Genomic DNA, 6,879 nt, shown 5'->3' with positions numbered 1-6,879 from the left:
ACATATATTTCTGTGGCCACAGTGGTAATTAATTTTGTTCTTCTTTTTTATGTCCTTAAAGAAATGGTTTGATAACACAGTCAAGAATGGGAAATTGAGAAATGATACAGTCTTTATACACAAGTTTTGAAGGCATGAAGAGGTCATAGAGAGCAGCTGAGGTTTGGTACTATGAGAGGCCAAGAAAGGCCATTTGGTGAAGATGCAACTTCAGTGGCAGTTGACGGCTCAAGACAGAAGGGGTCATGCAAAGAAGCTGAAGCTTGCAACTTTGAAAATAGCATGAGAGGCTGTTTGTGAAAGTAGAACCCAGTTGCAGAAAAGGACCCCATCATTTTGAAGATTCCAGTACCACAGGATGGCCACCAAGAACAGCAGCAGCTGGGGAATGGAGCCAGCCAGAGCCTAGAAGACAAGCTGTGTGTGCTGCAGAGGGCAAAGGGATAAAAGTGACCTAAGCCCTTTGCAGGAGTCCAGAAAATTGTGAGTGGATCCCAGATAATTGGATGGTTGGAATTTTATTTTGCTTTGACTGGATTGTGCCTGTTCCCTGATATTTCTCTCTTTATGTAAAAAGGATTTTACTGGAGCCCACAGTTGAGAGACTTGGCTTTTAAAAAACTGTATTTGCAAAGAAATTGGCTATTTTAAAAGAACTGATATTTTAATGTGTTGGAATTTGTAAAGACTGTGGAACTTTTAAAGTGTTTAAGATCTTGAGGATGAATAAGAAAGGAAGCATTGTGGTTTAACAGAAGTTGGCAAGGGGTCAATTGTACTGACTGGTTTTGTGTGTCAACTTGATACAAGCTGGAGTCAACAAGGGAAATCAGCTAAGGAAAGGTCTCCTTGAGATTCAGCTGTAAGTCATTTTTCTCATTTAGTGATCAGTGGAGGAGGGCCCAGCCCATTGTGAGTGCTGCCATCCCTGGGATGCTGGTCCTAGGTTTTATCGATCTTGTTGATTTTCTCCAAGAACCAGCTTTTTGTTTCATTGATTCTTTGGACTGTTTTCTGCGTTTCTATTTTGTTGATTTCAGCCCTCAGTTTTATTATTTCCAGTCTTCTACTTCTCCTGGGCGCGTCTGCTTCTTTTTTTTCTAGAGCTTTCAGGTGTGTTTTTAAGTCCCCAATGTATGCATTCTCCGTTTTCTTTAAGTGGGCACTTAGTGCTATGAACTTTCCTCTTAGCACTGCTTTCATTGTGTCCCATAGGTTTGAGTATGTTGTCCTTTTATTTTCATTAAATTCAAGGAAGACTTTAATTTCTTTCTTGATTTCTTCCTTGACCCAGGTGTGGTTCAGTAGTTGACTGTTCAGTTTCCATGAGTTTGTCGGTTTTTTGGGGGTGGTCCTAGGTTTTATAAGCAGTTGGGTTGAGCAAGCCTTGGGAAGCAAGTCAGTAAGTAACTGCCTCCATGGCTTCTACATCAGCTCCCTCTCTGGGAACCTGTTCTATTTGAGTTCTTGTCCTAACTTCTTTCAAGGGTAAACAGCAATGCTGAAGTGTAAGCCAAATAAACTCTTTCCTCCCCAACATGATTTTGATCATGGTGTTTCATTGCAGCAAGGGAAACCCTAAGACAGCCCTCTTGTATAAGAGCCATCATAGCCACTGCCATTCCTGTAAAAAGAAACTGACAAGCTCTCTTTGGGATGGGCTCTAATGGTCACAGTTCCATGCTATGGAAGCCCAGCTGAGCGATACCTCCAGCCAGTGCGTGTCTAATGCCAGTATTGAGGCCTTTCTTTTACATAAGCACAGACTGACTTTTGATTAATCCTTGGTCATTAATTCCTGTCAATAACCCTGAGGACTCCAAACATGACTGCCTGGGATGCTGAATGTCATCCAAGGTAGGCAACCTGACCTGACACATACCCCCTGACGACCAGAGATGCAGATTTCTACATGACTGGAAGCAATTTTATTCAAGATGTAACCAGGTATGTGAAGGCAGGATTGGTCAAGAGCAGAAAGGTCCCGAGAAAAGACATAATTGTCCTGAAATAGGCTTTAAGATGGACTGAAGGGCCAGGCACTGGTGGTATAAGCCTTTAATCCCAGTACTTGGGAGGCAGAGGCAGGTGGATCTCTGTGAGTACCAGGCCAGCCTGGTCTACAAGAGCTAGTTTCAGGATAGGCACCAAAGCTACAGAGAAACTCTGTTTCAAAAAACAAGAAAAAAAAATGGACTAAAGGAAAACAGTGAACATTGACACAGACAGCCAATATGCTTTTGCCATGGTTCATGTCCATAGACAGATATATAAACAGAGGGACTTAGTCACCTCAGAGGGAAAGATTATTAAAAATAAGTATAAAATTGTCCAGTTGCTAGAGGCCATGTAGTGCCAAGTGAATTGCCTATCATTCACTGGCCAGGACACCAAAATACAAAGCCCCCAAACTCAGGGTAACCACCAGGCAAATTAACTTGCTAAAGAGGATGATCCCCAAGAATTCAAACCCCAGACTATCTGTTGTCCCTGAGACCCAACTGTGCTTTGATAAAGATCTTCCTGAATCAGTTCAGGAGATATCAAGTCATATTCTTGTAACAGGATGGCCACTTGTTTATTCCGGATGCCCAGAACCCAAGTAATCACACAGAAACCATGTTCATTAAAGAACTGATTGGTCCATTAGCTCTAACTTATTACTAGCTAACTCTTACATCTTAATTTAACCCATCTCCACTAATCTGTGTATCGCCATGTGGCTGTGGCTTACCAGCAAGATTCTAACTGGCATCTGTCTCAGGTGAAGAATCCATGGCTTCTCTTTCTGCCTCTTCTTCCCAGCATTCCATTTAGTTTTCCCTGCCTAGCTCTGTTCTCCTATGGCTCTGCTATAGGCCCAAAGCAGTTCCTTTATTAACCAATGAAAGCAACACATAGACAGAAGGACCTCCTACATCATATTCTGACTTGGGGGCTCAGGAGAGCCACAACAGATGATGGATCTAACCTGGCAGAACAATCTGCATGCCAAAGGTACCGGGCCAAAACTTGCCAACTGCCTTGTATCGCTCCATGCACTTGTCACCTAAGAAGATCTCAGATGCCTTTCTAAAGCTTTAGATTATCTTCTTGGGTTTTTCATCTCAAAGCTATTTGACAAAAACATCTTAGTCTAAATTTAAGTACTTTTCAATATTCTGTTTCACCTGTGGGGCACTCTGAAACCCATGACCACATATCCCAAAATTGAGCTTAAAAGAAATTAAGCTCACTGGACTAACTGGGACTCAAAAATTAAAATTTTTTCTTAATCATTAACCTTTTCTTAATCATTAAGTCACAATCTGTATGGCTCCTCAATAGAAACTTATGTGTTGCAACAGTGTGACACTTCCTTGTTTATATTTTTAACCATGAAAACTCTATCTAAACTGACATTATCATTATTATCATTTAGGTAGTATAGCTTAGGAAGAAACCATCTTCATAATAATAATGCCCAGTGGAATGGGATGTTTCCATGAGAGAAAGATGCTGCATTACAGGCAGTGGGAAAGTGTGCACACACAATCACACCATGCCAGATACCAGAAAATGATAGCAGCAGCAATCATGTGATGGCGTAGCAGAAGCCAAAGACGTTCCAGGGATTGTGATCTCTGGGTCTGATGTGTTAGAGATTGACCTATCAGAGAGTTTCCTCCTGGTGGGTTGATACTTTGAACTTCAACTGCCATCTTTTGCTCTTCTGACATGGCCACCAGCAAAGACACCCCCATCAAAGATTTGACAGGAAAGCATAAGTCAAGGAGGAAATGAGGAATATGCCTGCCTGATTATGAAAACAGAACTCATTATGCTGTATTGCTAAACATCAGTTTCCATTTCCTGTAAGAGCTGAGTCACTGCTTTTAAGTCTCTTTTCTGGATCCTGACCTGCCTCAACCTGTAGGCCCGTATTTCTGTATGGTGTGGCAGCCAGGCTCTGAAGCCATAGGCCCCACCTGAGGTTGTCACATAGCCCTGCAGACAGGCTGTCGCTGCCCCAACAAAACGTCAAGATGTTGTTGTTCCTTTCTTTGTAATTTAGAAGATGCCTTATAGTGATGCTGATTCAAGCTTACATGACAGCTAGCATACACAGCAGACTGGTAGTTTGGGACGTGACAAAATGTCATTCACCTGAATACCTAGGAAACACAATGTTGGTGTATTTCCCCCTCAGTTTGTGTGTTGGTATGAAAGCTGTTTGGAGAATAAACGAGAGGAGGTCTTTAGGATGTGAACTCAGGACTTCATGAGGGACCACTGAGAATCTCCCTACCAATTAAGCCTTGTGAGTTGTGTCTTTATTTCTGTCTCCTCCACGCCAGTCAAGAGACAGAGTTTATGTTGGGGTCTGGTCTAGAGAAATAATTTATGATCTGGGCTAGAACTGGGCCCTAACATCAACCCATGATCTTGACTTGTTTTTGAGAATCCTTCTTACCCTCCCTAGTCATCTTCTCTAATTGCATGGTGACCACAATGATGTTTCTTGAGATATTTCTGCATTTCCTTATCGTCCTGTTGTCTCTCTTCTGTAAATCTGCTTTGCAAGCTACTTGTGATTTTACTCCTTAAAAAGGGCCTAAAAATGGGTTCAGGGCTGCTCTCTTTAACACAATTCAGGAGGCAGCCATTACCCAGCTCTTGGGTACGCCCCAATGAAATCAAGCTTACTAAAATTTGGCTCACATTGTGGTAGTGGTCTTATTCTCACCTGGTGCAATGAACACTATAAATGCATTTTCTAAAGTGTGATTGAAAGGAACCCATTTAACTCAAAACTGGCTTTTCCTTTGCTTTAAGGCTGCCCCTCTTTGAGCTGTGGGCTGGGCTTTTTTGGTGATGCAGCTGCCCCAGTTCACTTGCATTTCTGTGAGTAGCTCCAATAAATTGATTGACTCACCATGCTGTACTTACATGGAATTTCTCCTGTCTGTCAGTGTCTTCCACGTGGGGTAAATAGATAAGTCTTTCTATGAACACAGAAAAGTTGTGGAACAGTAGGCCAGCACTGAAAATGAGTGACAGTCAGTGTAGATTCTTCCCATTACTTCACACGGAACTGCTTCCTTTTGTTTCTGTAAGCTCCTATCTTATTTAGGTTTTTTATTGCTGTGAAAATACACCATGACCACAGCAATTCTTATAAAGGAAATCAGTTATTATGGGCTGGCTTACAGTTTTAGAGGTTTAGTCCGTTATCATCATGGCAGCAACCTTGACAGTGTAAAGGCAAAGATAGTGTTGGAGGAACTGGGAATTCTACATCTGTCAAGATGTAGGCAACAGAAGAGACATGTGTCCCACACTGTGTGTCTCTTGAGCATGTGGGAACTTAAAACCTTCATCCACAGTGACACACTTCCTCTGCCAAGGCCATACTTCTTCCATCAAGGCCGCACCTCCTAATAGTGCCATTCCCTATAGGCTAAGCATTTAAGCACTTGAGTTTATCGGGGTCATACCTATTCAAACCTCCACAGGCTCTGTGTTCAAGCCAGTCCCTGTGGTGGTTTGAATAAAAATAGCCACCAGAGATCCCTTAGGGAAGGGTGCTACTAGGAGGAATGACCTTGTTGGAGGAGGTGTGTCACTACGGGCCAGCTTTGAGCTCTTCGATGCTCAAGCCAGGGCCAGGGTGTCCTTCTCTTCCTGCTTCCCACTAATCCAGATACAGTTTTCCCAGTTCCTTCCCCAGAACTGTGTCTGTCTGTATACCACCATACTTCCTGCCATCACTATAATGGGCACAAGCATGTCCCAGTCAACAAAGCTGAAAGGAGCTGGAGATCTGAAGAGCATTTTGACATCAAACATGGAGAGGTAAAGTTTGTATATTGCCCAGCTGGTTTTTGGTCTTGCTTTGGTTCAGTATTTCCTCACTATGTTCCCTTTTCTGCTTTTTGGAATGACAATCTATATCCTGAACATGATGTTGGAAGATTGCATGAGACTTTGAAATTTTAAGAAGGTTCGAGATTGCTATAAATAGACTGTTGGGACATTCGAAGTTGGACAAAGTACATTGTGATATGACTACAAGGCTATGAGGGCCTCGTAGTGTGGTAGTGTGGTGGTTTGAATCAAAATGGCCTCCATAGGTCCATAGGCTGTGCCGCTATTAGGAGGTGTGGCCTTGCTGGAGGAAGTGTCTCACTATAGGTAGGCTTGGAGTTCTCAGATGATGAAGATAGGCCTGTTGGGTCCATGAGGATAGCACAAAGATGGGCACAGATCACCAAAGACTAGTAAACCAGAAGCAAACTTTATTCTGGGAAAAAAATTTAAAAATGAAAATAAATAAATAAATAAATAAATCTCCATGGGCCCAAAAATCTTATCAGCTATGTGAGACCACAGCTAGAGTTTGGACTTGTAAGGCTGTGGCAAAGGTCAGTTTCCAAACTCCTCCTTTTATAGCAAGCATTAGGCAATAACAAAGGAATTTTTAGTGTCTTGAGGTGAAACTTAGACACAAATTGCCCTTCTTTGCAACTTTCAGTTACAGAAGTTTTCAGTTAAACTAGTGTTTATATTTAGTCCATTGTTTTTCCATGCTGTCCCCTGATAGTATTTACCAAGGCTCTGCACCTCCCCTGACACTGCCAGTTTCCCATAGCAGGGAGGGGTAGGGGAAAATGCACAACTGAAATGTCACATACACCCCACCACTTAAAGGTTAACTCAGCTCATATTCAGTTGTTGATATTGAGTGGTCAGTTTACAGAGCTGACCCTCAGTTTGCAGAGGGCTTCTTCAGTCTTGCAGAGAGAGCTGTTTACAAAACAGAGCAACTAATCCTTAAGCTGCTGAGAAAGCTACTGACAGCCTGCTCTCACTCTTCTAGGCTTACAACTTTATATTTCT

The sequence above is a fragment of the Microtus oregoni genome, unplaced genomic scaffold (assembly GCF_018167655.1).
Source record: "Microtus oregoni isolate MIOR12 unplaced genomic scaffold, Mior012 000012F_ref0000307, whole genome shotgun sequence".
Classification (NCBI taxonomy): domain Eukaryota; kingdom Metazoa; phylum Chordata; class Mammalia; order Rodentia; family Cricetidae; genus Microtus; species Microtus oregoni.
The sequence above is the reverse complement of the archived record's forward strand: the minus strand, read 5'-3'. Positions refer to the sequence as shown.